Source organism: Pseudophryne corroboree, chromosome 5, assembly GCF_028390025.1.
Source record: "Pseudophryne corroboree isolate aPseCor3 chromosome 5, aPseCor3.hap2, whole genome shotgun sequence".
Taxonomy (NCBI): domain Eukaryota; kingdom Metazoa; phylum Chordata; class Amphibia; order Anura; family Myobatrachidae; genus Pseudophryne; species Pseudophryne corroboree.
The window spans coordinates 620,379,215-620,396,380 of NC_086448.1; the positions used below are offsets into that span (position 1 = coordinate 620,379,215).

A 17,166-nucleotide genomic window follows, 5' to 3' on the forward strand; every position below is an offset into this window, starting at 1 on the left:
TGTATGGAGGTTATATGTATGATGGTTCATATGTATGGGGAAAAGAAGCCGCAGGTAACTTTTCCCCCCTCACACTAGCTCAATGAGTTATGTGAAAAGGCTTGGGAATCTCCAGATAAAAAACTGCAGATTTCCAAAAGGATTCTTATGGCGTATCCTTTCCCGCCAACGGACAGGTTACGCTGGGAATCCTCCCCTAGGGTGGACAAAGCTTTGACACGCTTATCCAAGAAGGTAGCCCTGCCGTCACAGGATACGGCTACCCTCAAAGATGCTGCGGATAGAAAACAGGAGGGTACCCTGAAGTCCATTTATACACATTCGGGTACCTTGCTGAGGCCGGCACTCGCGTCGGCTTGGATGTGTAGTGCTGTAGCAGCATGGACGGATACCTTATCTGAGGAACTTGATACCTTAGACAAGGATACTCTATTAATGACCCTGGGGCATATTAAAGACGCTGTCCTTTATATGAGAGATGCTCAGAGAGACATTAGCCTACTAGGTCTAGAATAAATGCTATGTCGATTTTTGCCAGAAGGGTCCTGTGGACTCAGCAATGGACAGGTGATGCCGACTCAAAAAGGCACATGGAGGTTTTACCTTACAAGGGTGAGGAATTGTTTGGGGAGGGTCTCTCGGACCTGGTCTCCACAGCTATGGCTGGAAAGTCAAATTTTTTGCCATATGTTTCCTCACAGCCTAAGAAAGCACCGTATTACCAAATGCAGTCCTTTCGATCACAGAAAAACAAGAAAGTCCGAGGTGCGTCCTTTCTTACCAGGGGCAGGGGCAGAGGAAAGAAGCTGCACAACACAGCTAGTTCCCAGGAACAGAAGTCCTCCCCGGCTTCCACTAAATCCACCGCATGACGCTGGGGCTCCACAGGCGGAGCTAGGCCCGGTGGGGGCGCATCTCCGAAATTTCAGCCACAAGTGGGTTCACTCCCAGTTGGATCCCTGGGCAATAGATATTGTGTCTCAGGGATACAAGCTGAAATTCGAAGAGATGCCCCATCACCGATACCTCAAATCGGCCCTGCCAGCTTCCTCCTTAGAGAGGGAAATAGTGTTAACTGCAATTCACAAATTGTATCTTCAACAGGTGGTGGTCAAGGTTCCCCTCCTTCAACAAGGAAATGGTTATTATTCGACCATGTTTGTGGTCAGACCCATATTGAATTTTTAAAATCCCTGAACATGTACCTAAAAAGGTTCCGGTTCAAGATGGAATCGCTGAGAGCGGTCATTGCAAGCCTGGAAGGGGGGGATTTTATGGTGTCTCTGGACATAAAGCATGCATACCTTCATGTCCCCATTTATCCACCTCATCAGGCGTACCTCAGATTTGTGTTACAGGATTGTCATTACCAATTTCAGACGTTGCCGTTTGGTCTCTCCACGGCTCCGAGAATATTTACCAAGGTAATAGCGGAAATTATGGTACTCCTGCGGAAGCAAGGGGTCACAATTATCCCATACTTGGACGATCTCCTCATAAAAGCGAGGTCAAGAGAGCAGTTGCTGATCAGCGTAGCACGTTCTCTGGAAGTGTAACGGCAACACGGCTGGATTCTAAATATTCCAAAGTCGCAGTTGGTTCCTACGACTCGTCTGCCTTTCCTGGGCATGATTCTGGACACAGACCAGAAAAGGGTTTATCTCCCGATAGAGAAAGTTCAGGAACTCATGACACTGGTCAGGGACCTATTAAAACCAAAACAGGTGTCGGTGCATCACTGCACTCGAGTCCTGGGAAAGATGGTGGCATCATACGAGGCCATTCCCTTCGGCAGGTTCCATGCGAGGACCTTTCAATGGGACTTACTGGACAAATGGTCCGGATCACATCTTCAGATGCATCGGTTAATCACCCTATCCCCCAGGGCCAGGGTGTCTCTCCTGTGGTGGCTGCAGAGTGCTCACCTTCTCGAGGGCCGCAGATTCGGCATTCAGGACTGGGTCCTGGTGACCACGGATGCAAGCCTCTGAGGGTGGGGAGCAGTCACACAGTGAAGAAATTTCCAAGGTCTGTGGTCAAGTCAGGAGACTTGCCTTCACATCAACATCCTGGAACTAAGGGCCATTTACAACGCACTACGTCAAGCAGAGACCCTGCTTCGCGGTCAACCAGTTCTGATTCAGTCAGACAACATCACCGCTGTGGCTCATGTAAACCGACAAGGCGGCACAAGGAGCAGGGTGGCGATGGCGGAAGCCACCAGAATTCTTCGCTGGGCGGAGAATCACAAAAGCGCACTGTCAGCAGTGTTCATCCCGGGGGTAGACAACTGGGAAGCAGACTTCCTCAGCAGGCACGACCTCCACCTGGGGGAGTGGGGACTTCATCAAGAAGTCTTCGCACAGATTGCAAGTCGGTGGGCACTGCCACAGGTGGACATGATGGCATCCCGCCTCAACAAGAAACTACAGAGGTATTGCGCCAGGTCAAGAGACCCTCAGGCGATGGCTGTAGACGCCCTGGTGACACCGTGGGTGTTCCAATCGGTCTATGTATTTCCTCCTCTTCCTCTCATACCCAAGGTGTTGAGAATCATAAGAAAAAGAGGAGTGAGAACAATACTCATTGTTCCGGATTGGACAAGAAGGACTTGGTATCCAGATCTGCAAGAAATGCTCACAGAGGACTCATGGCCTCTTCCTCTAAGACAGGACTTGTTGCAACAAGGGCCCTGTCTGTTCCAAGACTTACCGCGGCTGCGTTTGACGGCATGGCGGTTGAACGCCGGATCCTAGCGGAAAAAGGCATTCCGGATGAGGTCATTCCTACGCTGATAAAGGCTAGGAAGGACGTGACAGCTCAACATTATCACCGTATATGGCGAAAATATGTTGCTTGGTGTGAGGCCAGGAATGCCCCTACGGAGGAATTCCAGCTGGGCCGTTTCCTTCACTTCCTACAGTCAGGAGTGACTTTGGGCCTAAAATTGGGTTCCATTAAGGTCCAGATTTCGGCCCTATCCATTTTCTTTCAAAAAGAGCTGGCTTCTCTACCTGAAGTACAGACGTTTGTGAAGGGAGTGCTGCATATTCAGCCCCCTTTTGTGCCACCGGTGGCACCTTGGGATCTTAACGTGGTGTTGAGTTTCCTGAAATCCCACTGGTTTGAACCACTCAAAACGGTGGAATTGAAATATCTCACGTGGAAGGTGGTCATGCTACTAGCATTGGCTACGGCTAGGCGTGTGTCAGAATTAGCGGCTTTGTCACATAAAAGCCCCTATCTGGTTTTCCATGCGGGTAGAGCAGAGTTGCGGACCCGTCCACAATTCCTGCCAAAAGTGGTTTCATCTGTTCATATAAACCAACCTATTGTGGTGCCTGTGGCTACTACTGACTTGGAGGATTCCGAGTTCCTTGATGTGGTCAGGGCTTTGAAGGTTTATGTAGCCAGAACGGCTAGAGTCAGGAAAACAGACTCTTTGTTTATCCTGTATGCTTCCAACAAGCTTGGTGCGCCTGCTTCAAAGCAAACTATTGCTCGCTGGATCTGTAACACGATTCAGCAGGCTCATTCTGCGGCTGGATTGCCACTGCCAAAATCAATTAAGGCCCATTCCACTGAAACTTGGTGGGATGATTCTCATGATTGGACAGTTAATCTAGAGGGCTATACACTGTTTAGGAGAGAGAGACTAAATAAAAAGGGTGGAGGGGTGTGTCTTTACGTAAAGCCGTTTTTAAAACCTGATATACGGGAAGATATTCAGGAGGGGACTGTAGACACTGTCGAGACATTATGGGTAGAAATTGCATGCGGGGAAAAAGGTATAAAAAAGTTAGTATTGGGTGTATGCTATAGGCCACCTGGTATCAACGCATCTGATGAGGAATTGTTACTAAAGCAAATTGAAAAAGCAGCAGGAGTAGGAGACATAGTAGTGATGGGAGATTTTAACTATCCAGAGATAAATTGGAAAAACGATTCATGTGATACTGCTAGGGGCAATATGTTTGTAAACACACTTAATGATAACTACTTAGTCCAACTAATTGAGGAACCAACTAGGTACAATGCAATCTTAGACCTGGTATTAACAAACAATGGGGATTTGGTATCGGGTATTATAGTAGGGGAACCCATAGGAAACAGCGACCACAATATGGTCACATTCAATATCAGTTTCCATAAACAGCCCTATACTGGCTCAACTAGGACTCTAAACTTTAGCAAAGCAAATTTTGAAAAGATGAGGGTATTTTTCAGGGATATTGAATGGGAAGGTTTGTTTTTAGGAAAAAATACTACGGAGAAATGGGAGGTACTAAAATTCCTGCTAGCTAAAAATACACTCAAATTTATTCCTATGAGCAGCAAAAAAAAGGAATAAAAATCATAAACCGATGTGGCTTAACAAAAAGATTAAGGAACTTATGGGCAAGAAAAAGGCGAGCATTTAAAAAATACAAATCTGACGGGGAAGCAGTCATTTCAGCACTATAAGGAATGTAACAAAATTTGCAAAAAGGAAATAAGAGCGGCTAAAGTAGAAACTGAAAAACTAGTAGCAAAGGAAAGCAAAGCGAATCCCAAAAAATTCTTTAAATACATTGATAGCAGGAGATTAAAGAAGGAGAGTATAGGCCCTTTAAAAGACAAGTTGGGAGTCTTAAGCAAAAATGATAATGACATAGCGGGCACAATAAATGAGTTTTTTTCAACAGTATTCACTAGAGAGGACCCAATTCAGGGACTGACACACAATCTCAATAATGAGAATATCCCACTGATAGGTACTTATTTAAGCGAGGAAGTAGTCTGTGACCGATTAAAACATTTAAAGATTAATAAATCACCAGGGCCCGATGGTATTCACCCAAGGGTTCTAATGGAGCTTCACTCTGAACTGGCAAAACCGCTATCTTTGATCTTTAAGGATTCAGTTATATCAGGTATGGTTCCCAAAGACTGGCGTATAGCAGAAGTAGTGCCTATATTCAAAAAGGGAAGTAAAGCTGAACCAGGTAATTATAGACCAGTTAGTCTTACATCTATAGTGGGGAAAGTATTGGAAGGTATTCTAAGAGATAGTATTCAGAAGTTCCTTGAAGTCAATAAGGTCATTAAAAGGAATCAACATGGGTTTATGAAGGATAGATCCTGTCAAACCAACTTACTTGGCTTTTATGAAACAGTAAGCGCAAACCTAGATCAGGGTAAAGACGTGGATGTAATCTTTTTAGACTTTGCCAAAGCGTTCGATACTGTACCACACATGAGACTTATCTACAAGCTACAAGATTCAGGGCTAGGAAGCACAATATGCACTTGGGTCAAAAACTGGTTAGATAATAGGGAGCAGCGCGTTGTGGTTAATGGATCTTTTTCAACTTGGACTGAAGTGCTAAGTGGTGTGCCGCAAGGCTCAGTATTAGGACCGCTATTGTTCAATATTTTCATTAACGACCTAACAGAAGGTCTAGAGAGCATGGTGTCAATTTTTGCAGATGATACCAAATTGTGTAAGGCTATAAATACAGAGGAGGATGCCGAGTCTCTTCAGAACGACTTAGTTAAATTAAATAGCTAAATAGTTAAATAGCTGCATGGGCAGCCAAATGGAGAATGCGCTTCAACACAGACAAGTGTAAGGTAATGCACTGTGGTAACCAGAACAAAAATTACACCTACCTACTAAATGGGGTAAAATTAGGGGATTCTGTACTGGAAAAGGACTTAGGTGTCCTCATAGATAGCAAACTAAGCAGTAGTACCCAAAATAGGACTGCAGCAAAGAAGGCTAATAAGTTATTAGCATGCATAAAACGGGGTATTGATGCTAGGGACGAGAGTATTATACTCCCGTTATCTAAATCACTAGTGAGGCAACACCTTGAATACTGTGTACAATTCTGGGCACCGTACTACAAAAAGGATATCCTGGAGCTAGAAAAGGTTCAGAGGAGGGCGACCAAACTAATTAAGGACATGGAGACGATGGAATATTGGAAAAGGCATGTTTACATTGGAAAAGCGGAGATTAAGAGGGGATATGGGGGGTCATTCCGAGTTGTTCGCTCGCAAGCTGCTTATAGCAGCTTTGCACACGTTAAGCCGCCGCCTACTGGGAGTGAATCTTAGCTTATCAAAATTGCGAACGAAAGATTAGCAGAATTGCGAATAGACACTTCTTAGCAGTTTCTGAGTAGCTCCAGACTTACTCGGCATCTGCGATCAGTTCAGTCAGTTTCGTTCCTGGTTTGACGTCACAAACACACCCAGCGTTCGGCCAGACACTCCTCCGTTTCTCCAGCCACTCCCGCGTTTTTCCCAGAAACTGTAGCGTTTTTTCGCACACACCCATAAAACGGCCAGTTTCCGCCCAGAAACACCCACTTCCTGTCAATCACATTACGATCACCAGAACGAAGAAAAAACCTTGTAATGCCGTGAGTAAAAAACCAAACTGCATAGCAAATTTACTTGGCGCAGTCGCACTGCGGACATTGCGCATGCGCATTAGCGACTAATCGCTCGGAATGACCCCCATGATCAACATCTACAAATATATAAGGGGACAATATACAGATCTTGCGCGGGACCTGTTTTTGGTTAGATCAACACAAAGGACTCGTGGACACTCGCTCAGGTTAGAGGAGAGGAGATTCCGCACAATACGGCGTAAAGGCTTTTTCACAGCAAGGACAATACGTGTTTGGAATTCACTGCCTGAGGGAGTTGTAATGGCGGAATCTATCAACACCTTTAAGAATGGGTTAGATAAATTCCTAATGGATAAGGATATCCAGGGTTATGGTGCATAGTCATGCATTATAGTTACTATAAATAGGGATAAAATGCAACGGCTGACAGCAGCATCAGTCAGAAATTTTAGTCAAATCATCATGCATAGGAGACCACAAATAGGTTGAACTCGATGGACAATTGTCTTTTTTCAACCTCAGATACTATGTTACTATGTAAGGTGGGCTCTTCTTGGGCGGCTGCCCGAGGGGTCTCTGCATTACAGCTGTGCCGAGCGGCTACTTGGTCAGGTTCAAACACTTTTGCAAAGTTCTACAGGTTTGATACCCTGGCTGAGGATGACCTTGTGTTTGCTCATTCGCTGCTGCAGAGTCATCCGCACTCTCCCGCCCGTTTGGGAGCTTTGGTATAATCCCCATGGTCCTTACCGAGTCCCCAGCATCCACTAGGACGTTAGAGAAAATAAGATTTTACTTACCGGTAAATCTATTTCTCGTAGTCCGTAGTGGATGCTGGGCGCCCGTCCCAAGTGCGGGCTTCTTCTGCAATACTTGTATATAGTTATTGCTGCAATAAGGGCTATGTTATTGTTGCATCAGGGTTGAACTGATGCTCTGTTGTTGTTCATACTGTTCTGGGTAAGTTTATCACAAGTTATACGGTGTGATTGGTGTGGCTGGTATGAATCTTGCCCTGGATTTTCAAAATCCTTTCCTTGTACTGTCAGCTCTTCCGGGCACAGTTTCTCTAACTGAGGTCTGGAGGAGGGACATAGAGGGAGGAGCCAGAGCACACCAGAATCTAGATTCTTTCTTAAAGTGCCCATGTCTCCTGCGGAGCCCGTCTATTCCCCATGGTCCTTATGGAGTCCCCAGCATCCACTACGGACTACGAGAAATAGATTTACCGGTAAGTAAAATCTTATTTCTCCGACGTCCTAGTGGATGCTGGGAACTCTGTAAGGACCATGGGGAATAGACGGGCTCCGCAGGAGACTGGGCACTCTAAAAGAAAGATTAGGTACTATCTGGTGTGCACTGGCTCCTCCCACTATGACCCTCCTCCAGACCTCAGTTAGATTTCTGTGCCCGGCCGAGCTGGATGCACACTAGGGGCTCTCCTGAGCTCCTAGAAAGAAAGTTTATTTTAGGTTTTTTATTTTACAGTGAGACCTGCTGGCAACAGGCTCGCTGCATCGAGGGACTAAGGGGAGAAGAAGCGAACCTACCTGCTTGCAGCTAGCTTGGGCTTCTTAGGCTACTGGACACCATTAGCTCCAGAGGGATCGACCGCAGGACCCGTCCTTGGTGTTCGTTCCCGGAGCCGCGCCGCCGTCCCCCTTACAGAGCCAGAAGCATGAAGATGGTCCGGAAAATCGGCGGCAGAAGACTTCAGTCTTCACCAAGGTAGCGCACAGCACTGCAGCTGTGCGCCATTGCTCCTCATACACACTTCACACTCCGGTCACTGAGGGTGCAGGGCGCTGGGGGGGGGGGTGCCCTGAGCAGCAATAAAAACACCTTGGCTGGCAAAATAATCACAATATATAGCCCCAGAGGCTATATATGTGATAATTACCCCTGCCAGAATCCATAAAAAAGCGGGAGAAAAGTCCGCGAAAAAGGGGCGGAGCTATCTCCCTCGGCACACTGGCGCCATTTTCTCTTCACAGTGTAGCTGGAAGACAGCTCCCCAGGCTCTCCCTTGTAGTTTTCAGGCTCAAAGGGTTAAAAAGAGAGGGGGGGCACTAAATTTAGGCGCAATATTGTTTATACAAGCAGCTATTGGGGAAAATTCACTCAGTGATAGTGTTTATCCCTACATTATATAGCGCTCTGGTGTGTGCTGGCATACTCTCTCTCTGTCTCCCCAAAGGGCTGTGTGGGGTCCTGTCCTCAGTCAGAGCATTCCCTGTGTGTGTGCGGTGTGTCGGTACGGCTGTGTCGACATGTTTGATGAGGAGGCTTATGTGGAGGCGGAGCAGATGCCGATAAATGGGATGTCGCCCCCTGTGGGGCCGACACCAGAGCGGATGGATAGGTGGAAGGTATTAACCGACAGTGTCAACTCCTTACATAAAAGGCTGGATGACGTAACAGCTGTGGGACAGCCGGCTTCTCAGCCCGCGCCTGCCCAGGCGTCTCAAAGGCCATCAGGGGCTCAAAAAAAACGCCCGTTACCTCAGATGGCAGACACAGATGTCGACACGGAGTCTGACTCCAGTGTCGACGAGGTTGAGACATATACACAATCCACTAGGAACATCCGTTGCATGATCTCGGCAATAAAAATTGTGTTACACATTTCTGACATTAACCCAAGTACCACATAAAAGGGGTTTTATGTTTGGGGAGAAAAAGCAGCCGGTGTTTTTTTCCCCCATCAGATGAGTGAATGAAGTGTGTGAAGAAGCGTGGGTTCCCCCGATAAGAAACTGGTAATTTCAAAAAAAAATTACTGCTGGCGTACCCTTTCCCGCCAGAGGATAGGTCACGTTGGGAGATATCCCCTAGGGTGGATAAGGCGCTCACACGTTTGTCATAAAAGGTGGCACTGCCGTCTTAGGATACGGCCACTTTAAAGGAGCCTGCTGATAAAAAGCAGGAGGCTATCCTGAAGTCTGTATATACACACTCAGGTATTATACTGAGACCTGCAATTGCCTCAGCATGAATAGTGCTGCTGCAGCAGGGTCTGATACCCTGTCAGATAATATTAATACCCTAGACAGGGAGAATATGGTGCTAACATAGAGCATATTAAAGACGTAGTCTTATATATGAGGGATGCACAGAGGGATATTTGCCGGCTGGCGTCCAGAATTAATGCAAGGTCCATTCTGCCAGGAGGGTATTAGAGACCCGGCAGTGGACAGGTGATGTTGACTTTAAAAGGCACATGGAGATTATGCCTTATAAGGGTGAGGAATTGTTTGGGGATGGTCTCTGGGACCTTGTATCCACAGCAACAGCTGGGAAGAAAAATTTCTACCTCAGGTTTCCTCACACCCTAAGAAAGCACTGTATTATCGGGTACAGTCCTTTTGGCTTCAGAAAAGCAAGGGGGCCAAAGGCGCTTCCTTTCTGCACAAGGGAAGAAGGAAAAAGCTGCACAGACAGCCAGTTCCCAGGATCAAAAATCTTCCCCCGCTTCCTCTGAGTCCACAGCATGACGCTGGGGCTCCACAGACAGGTGCGGTGGGGGCGCGTCTCGGGAACTTCAGGGACCAGTGGGTTTGCCCACAGGTGAATCACTGGGTTCTGCAAGTAGTATCACAGGGATACAAGCTGGAGTTCGAGGCAACTCCCCCTCGCCGTTACCTCACATCAGCCTTGCCTGCTGCCCTCGGATATAGGGAGTTAGTACTGGCGGCAATTCACAAGCTGTACTTCCAGCAGGTGAAATCAAGGTACCCCTCCTTCAACAAGGCCGGGGTTACTATTCCAAAAATGTTGTGGTACCGAAACCAGACGGTTCGGTGAGACCCATTCTAAAATTGAAATCCTTGAACACTTATATACGAAGGTTCAAGTTCAAAATGGAATCGCTCAGGGCGATTATTGCAAGCCTGGAGAATTTCAGGGTATCACTGGACAAGGATGCTTACCTGCATGTCCCTATTTACCCTCCTCACCAGGAGTACCTCAAAATTGTGGTACAGAATTGTCATTACCAATTCCAGACGTTGCCGTTGGTCTGTCCCCGGCACCGAGGGTATTTACCAAGGTATTGGCCGAAAGAATTATCCAGTACTTGGACAATCTCCTTATAAAGGCGAGGTCCAGGGAGCAGTTGTTTGTCAGAGTAGCACGGCTGGATTCTGAATATTCCAAAGTCGCAGCTGGTTCCTACGACGCATCTACTGTTCCTGGGGATGGTTCTGGACACAGAACAGAAAAAAGTGTTTCTCCCGCAGGAGAAAGCCAAGGAGCTGTCATCTCTAGTCAGAGGCCTCCTGAAACCAAAACAGGTGTCGGTGCATCACTGCACGCGAGTCCTGGAAAAAATGGTAGCTTCCTACGAAGCAGTTCCATTCGGCAGGTTCCATGCAAGAACCTTTCAGTGGGACCTCTTGGACAAGTGGTCGGGATCGCATCTTCAGATGCATCGGCTGATAACCCTGTCTCCAAGGACCAGGGTATCTCTACTGTGGTGGCTGCAGAGTACTCATCTTCAAGAGGGCCGCAGATTCGGCATACAGGACTGGGTCCTGGTAACCACGGATGCCAGCCTTCGAGGCTGGGGGGCAGTCACACAGGGAAGAAATTTCCAAGGACTTTGGTCAAGTCAGGAGTCGTCCCTACACATAAATATTCTGGAACTGAGGGCCATTTACAATGCCCTAAGTCTGGCAAGGCCTCTGCTTCAAAACCAGCCGGTACTGATCCAATCAGACAACATCACGGCAGTCGCCCATGTAAACCGACAGGGCGGCACAAGAAGCAGGATGGCGATGGCAGAAGCCACAAGGATTCTCCGATGGGCGGAAAATCACGTCTTAGCACTGTCAGCAGTGTTCATTCCGGGAGTGGACAACTGGGAAGCAGACTTCCTCAGCAGACACGACCTACACCCGGGAGAGTGGGGACTTCATCCAGAAGTCTTCCAACTGTTGGTAAACCGTTGGGAAAGGCCACAGGTGGACATGATGGCGTCCCGCCTAAACAAAAAACTAGATATTGCGCCAGGTCAAGGGACCCTCAGGCAATAGCTGTGGACGCTCTAGTGACACCGTGGGTGTACCAGTCGGTTTATGTATTCCCTCCTCTGCCTCTCATACCAATGGTACTGAGAATAATAAGAAAACGAGGAGTAAGAACGATACTCGTGGTTCCGGATTGGCCAAGAAGAGCTTGGTACCCAGAACTTCAAGAAATGATATCAGAGGACCCATGGCCTCTACCACTCAGACAGGATCTGCTACAGCAGGGGCCCTGTCTGTTCCAAGACTTACCGCGGCTGCGTTTGACGGCATGGCGGTTGAATTCTGGATCCTAAAGGAAAAGGGCATTCCGGAGGAAGTCATTCCTACGCTGATAAAAGCCAGGAAAGAAGTAACCGCAAACCATTATCACCGTATTTGGCGAAAATATGTTGCGTGGTGTGAGGCCAGGAAGGCCCCAACAGAGGAATTTCAGCTGGGTCGTTTTCTGCACTTCCTACAGTCAGGAGTGACTATGGGCCTAAACTTGGGTTCCATTAAGGTCCAGATTTCTTTTTCATCCACTAGGGGTCACTGGAGTACTCTTGGGGATATGGACGGGCTTCCGCAGGAAACAGCACTGAATATTTAAATTTAGTAACACTCCACCCCTCCATATCCCTGGTCACTACCCAGTGTTTTTTCTGTGCTGAACGAGGTAGCAGCTACTGAAGTTTCGGCTATTGAAGATATTTTATTTTTCTTTATTTTTTCTACAAGGCACATCCCTTTCCCCCTTCCAAAAGGCAGGGTCAGGGATAGTGCAGCTGCTGATAGCAGCACGTGCGTGTCGGGCCTCTCTGAAAGAGCTCCCTCACAAGCACACACATCCTGCTGAACTGGCTGGCCGGCGCTTGTTGAAGAAGCCCCGTCGGAGCCTCAGGACAGACTGCAGGTATGTGAGAACGGGGCGGACAGCTTTCGCTGCCGTCCCGAGGAGGGGAGACTGTGTAAAAAGGCGCTTGTGTTCGGTATAGCGGCGGCGGCAGCAGGTCGCCCGCCGAGTGAACAGCTGATGGCCGCGGGTAATCTGGCCGCCGGGTCTCCGTTCCAGCACTTGAACACACGGCCGCCACTACATCTCCCTGCTTCAGGCTGCCGCTTCTGTCAATGATCCAGCGCCGCTTGTATCGCTGGGGGTCCTAAGCTATCAGCCCGATGCCCGGCCCGCACTGCACACTAAGCAGCTGCGAAGGGGGTAGAGGGGGGACAGCAGCAGATCTTTACAGCGTCTCATGCATTTATAGAATGTGTACTGTGAATGTTAAGCACATTTTATATATAGAAATATATAATGAGGCTTTTGCTGGCAGATAGACTGTAATAATTGAGACTGTAATAATATCAGTATGATTTTGTGATTATATGTTTAAGCACATTTTATATATAAAATATATAATGAGGCTTTTGCTGGCAAGGAGACTGTGTATAACATCAGTGATATGTTTAAGCACATTTTATATATATAATATATAATGAGGCTTTTGCTGGCAGGGAGACTGTTTATAATATCAGTATGGAACTGTGATTATATGTTTAAATAGCAGCCATTAACCATGCTTCCTGTGGCAGCCATTAACCATGCTTCCTGTGGCAGCCATTAATCATGCTTCCTGTGTCTCCCTCTGTGATTCCAGAAGGTTCCTGTCTTACATCTCTACACCACCGGAAGGCGCAGGGGTGTTAGTGGGAATTTGGGATCACATTTCGTAGTACTGGCCACGTGTACTGCACTTGGTCAGATTTATATACAGAGACACCTTATTGCTATTTTACTGAGTCGTGCAGGTGTCTGTGTTTTGTGTATTGTATTGTCTGTCGCCATAATGAGTAAGGCACCAGCGAAAACTAAAAAGATTAATTGCAAAATATGTGACAGTGTGTTACCAAATGCATCTACCACATGTACAGTATGTTTTGTGGATTCCGTCCATAATACCATTGCTCCTCCGGTTTTACAACCAATTTCCTCACCGGACCCACCGTGGGGTAGGTTAGTGAATGTACTGGAGAGTTTTCAGACGGAAATGACCGCTGCTCGTCTGGAGCGAGAAACGTTAAGATCTGAGGCTAGGGTGAGACCGCCAGAACTACCAGAGGCGTCTCAGCCTTGCGTAAGGTCCAAATCCATTTTGGGCAAACGGGATAATTTTCATATGTCTTATGATTTTCCAGTGTCTGCTATGTTACATTCTGACGATTCCATACCTGACCTCACGGAACACGAGGAGGGTGAGGAGGGCGAAGTGGAGTCAGATAGCGAGGATGTTAACAGTTCCGGCATTGATGATCTCATCAGAGCGGTACGGCAGTCTCTAAAGTTCCCTGAAGCTGAGCAGCCTCTCACCAATGATCAGGTCGTATTTACTAAACGACGGAAGACGCCAGTAAGTTTTCCTGTGTCGGATTCTCTAAATGAGATGTTAGTAGAAACAAGACAGAATCCAGATAAACGGTTTTCTATACCTCGCAGATTTAAGTCTAGTTATCCTTTTCCAGACTCGGTAACGTGTACATGGGAGAATCCACCTATAGTTGATTCTTCAGTGTCAAAGCTTACCAAGAAATTAACCATACCAGTGCCAGCAGCTACTACGCTTAAAGATCCTTCAGATCGCAAGATAGAAACTATGCTAAAAACCATGTATGTAGCAGCAGGTGTGATGCTAAGACCTGGATTGGTTGGCATTTGGGTAACTAAGGCGCTCATAATATGGCTTACAGAACTCAAATCTGCTTTACATGACGAAAACCTGATAATTCAGGTAAATCAAATGATTGAGGCTGTAGAGTATCTCTGTACAGCGTCTACTGACGTCTGTCAGCTCACTTCTCGTATTTCATCTTCGCTAGTTACGGCAAGAAGAGCACTTTACCTGCGTACTTATCAAGCGGAGGCAGAGGTCAAACGAAGTATAGAGGCATTGCCTTACGATGGCAAGAAGTTGTTTGGTCCAGAATTGGACGCATGGATTAAGGAGGCTACGGGAGGTAAGTCTGTATTCTTACCATTGCCTCCACCTGCGCCAAGAAGAAGGTACGCTGGACCTTCGTTCAAATCTTTTAGACCTCAGCCCTTTCGAGGACGTGGCAGAGGATCAGCCACACCTGCTAGACGTGGTCGAGGACGTGGTTTCCATCAAACCAACACAACTCGCCAAGACGCTAAGGTTACCGACAAGCCAGTGGCATGACGGGTTACCAGCCCATCTCGGTTCTCCAATTGTGGGAGCACGCCTTCAGAAGTTCCATGGGGCGTGGTTCCACACATCCGCGGAGGGCTGGATTCGCAATTTAGTATTAAAAGGTTACAAAATAGAGTTCGACTGTCTGCCGCCTCTGCGGTTTTTCAAGACAGGATTGCCTCTGTCGGACGACAAGAGGACAGTTTTGCAAATTGCCATTCAGTCCTTACTGGATTCGGCAGTGTTGATTCCGGTCCCTGTACACCAACAGGGTCAGGGTTATTATTCAAGTCTATTTGTGGTCCCAAAGCCGGATGGCTCAGTCAGACCAATATTGAATTTAAAGGGACTCAATCAGTACGTAACTTACTACAGATTCAAAATGGAGTCTCTACGCTCAGTAATTGCGGGATTAGAGACCAAGGAATTTATGATTGCGCTAGACCTCAAGGATGCGTACTTACACATTCCAATTTGGCAGCCTCATCAGAAATTCTTACGATTTGCAATACGCCAGAACCATTACCAGTTTCAGGCTCTGCCGTTTGGCCTGTCATCAGCGCCTCGGGTATTCACCAAAGTAATGTCTGTGATGATAGCTCACCTCAGATCCCTGGGAGTGACAATAATTCCGTATTTAGACGATCTGCTCATCAAAGCTCCGTCTCAACAGATACTTACCCAACATGCGCTGCTAACATACAATGTACTGGTTCACCACGGTTGGATTGTAAATTTCAAGAAATCACATCTAATTCCGTCTCAACGCCTTCAGTTCCTAGGTATGATTCTCGATACGGTCAATCAAAGAATTTACCTACCACAACAGAAAGTACAAATGCTACGCCATCTAGTACAATTAGTACTCAAGCCACGCACAGTGTCGGTACACTTGTGCATTCGCCTGTTAGGCACAATGGTGGCAGCTTTCGAGGCGCTTCAGTTCGGAAGATTTCACTCTCGTCCATTTCAGCTGAACGTACTTGCCCAGTGGTCGGGCTCGTATCTGCAGATTCACCACAGGGTGAGGTTGTCACCAATAGCAAGAGTATCTCTGCTATGGTGGCTCAAGGAACACAATTTAACCGCAGGAAGACGGTTCGGAGTTTGCAATTGGATAATTCTAACTACGGACGCCAGTCTCAGAGGTTGGGGAGCGGTAATTCAAAATTGTCAGCTCCAGGGTCTCTGGGCGGATCACGAGAAATTGCTGTCTATAAATGTTCTAGAACTCCGCGCAATCTTCAATGCGCTACGACAAGCAGTGCACATGATTCGCTCTCAGCCTGTCCAAGTGCAGTCGGACAATGCGACGGCGGTCGCATACATCAACAAACAAGGAGGAACGAGAAGCCGCATGGCAATGCGGGAAGTAGCTCGAATCCTCAATTGGGCGGAATGCCACCAGGTGATATTGTCGGCTGTGTTCATTCCGGGAGTGGACAACTGGGAAGCGGATTATCTCAGTCGTCGGGATTTTCACCCAGGCGAATGGTCATTAAATCCAGAAGTGTTTCACATGTTGGTTCAGCGATGGGGTTATCCTCAGGTGGACCTGATGGCATCTCGACACAATCATCAAACGCTCCAGTATGTGTCCAGAACAAGAGATCCAAAGGCAGTCGCGGTGGATGCTCTCACTATCGCGTGGCCGTACAGTCTGGTGTATCTGTTTCCACCGTTTCCGTTGCTCCCTCTGGTGCTAAAACGGATCAAAAGAGAGTCGCTCACAGTCATACTAGTGGCGCCTCATTGGCCTCGGAGAGCTTGGTTCTCGGATCTTCGAGGATTACTCGCAGACGATCCGTGGCCGCTCCCAATACGTCCAGACCTGTTACAACAGGGTCCGTTTCTTTACCCCGATTTAGCGCGGCTGCGTTTGACGGGGTGGCTGTTGAGACCGCCCTCTTAAAAAGAGAGGGCATTCCAGATTCAGTTATACCAACCATGTTACGAGCTAGGAAGCCAGTTACGGCAGCTCATTATTACAGAATATGGCGTGCATATATAGGTTGGTGTGAGGTTCGGAAATTTCCGACATCAGCTTTCAAGGTATGCCGCCTGTTGTTGTTTCTACAAACAGGCTTAGATGGAGGATTGCGTTTATCTACACTAAAGGTGCAGGTTTCTGCTTTGTCAATTTATTTTCAAAGACGATTGGCTCTATTGCCGTCGATACACACTTTTCTTCAAGGTGTACTCAGGGTACAGCCTCCATTCATTCCACCTACAGCGCCATGGGATTTGAATCTGGTTTTGGAGTTCTTACAGTCTTCATATTTTGAACCCTTAAAACAAGTGGATATAAAGTTTCTCACTTGGAAAACAATTTTTCTCTTAGCCTTAGCTTCGGCGAGGCGTGTTTCGGATTTGGGTGCCTTGTCATGCAAGCCACCGTATTTGGTGTTTCATGATGACAGAGCGGAACTTCGGACGAATCCCGCCTTCTTACCAAAGGTAGTGTCATCTTTTCACATCAATCAACCAATAGTAGTTCCTGTGTTGACAGAACATTCTGGAACTCTGGATGTGGTTCGCGCATTACGCGTTTAT

General features: G+C 47.3%; 1 protein-coding gene across 2 annotated transcripts in view; it reads left to right on the forward strand.

Annotated features, from left to right (window-relative positions):
• The window catches only part of LPIN2 (lipin 2), a 324,290-nt gene that overhangs the window by 84,278 nt on the left and 222,846 nt on the right, over positions 1 to 17,166 (forward strand). The gene's annotated exons all lie outside the window — the stretch shown is intronic.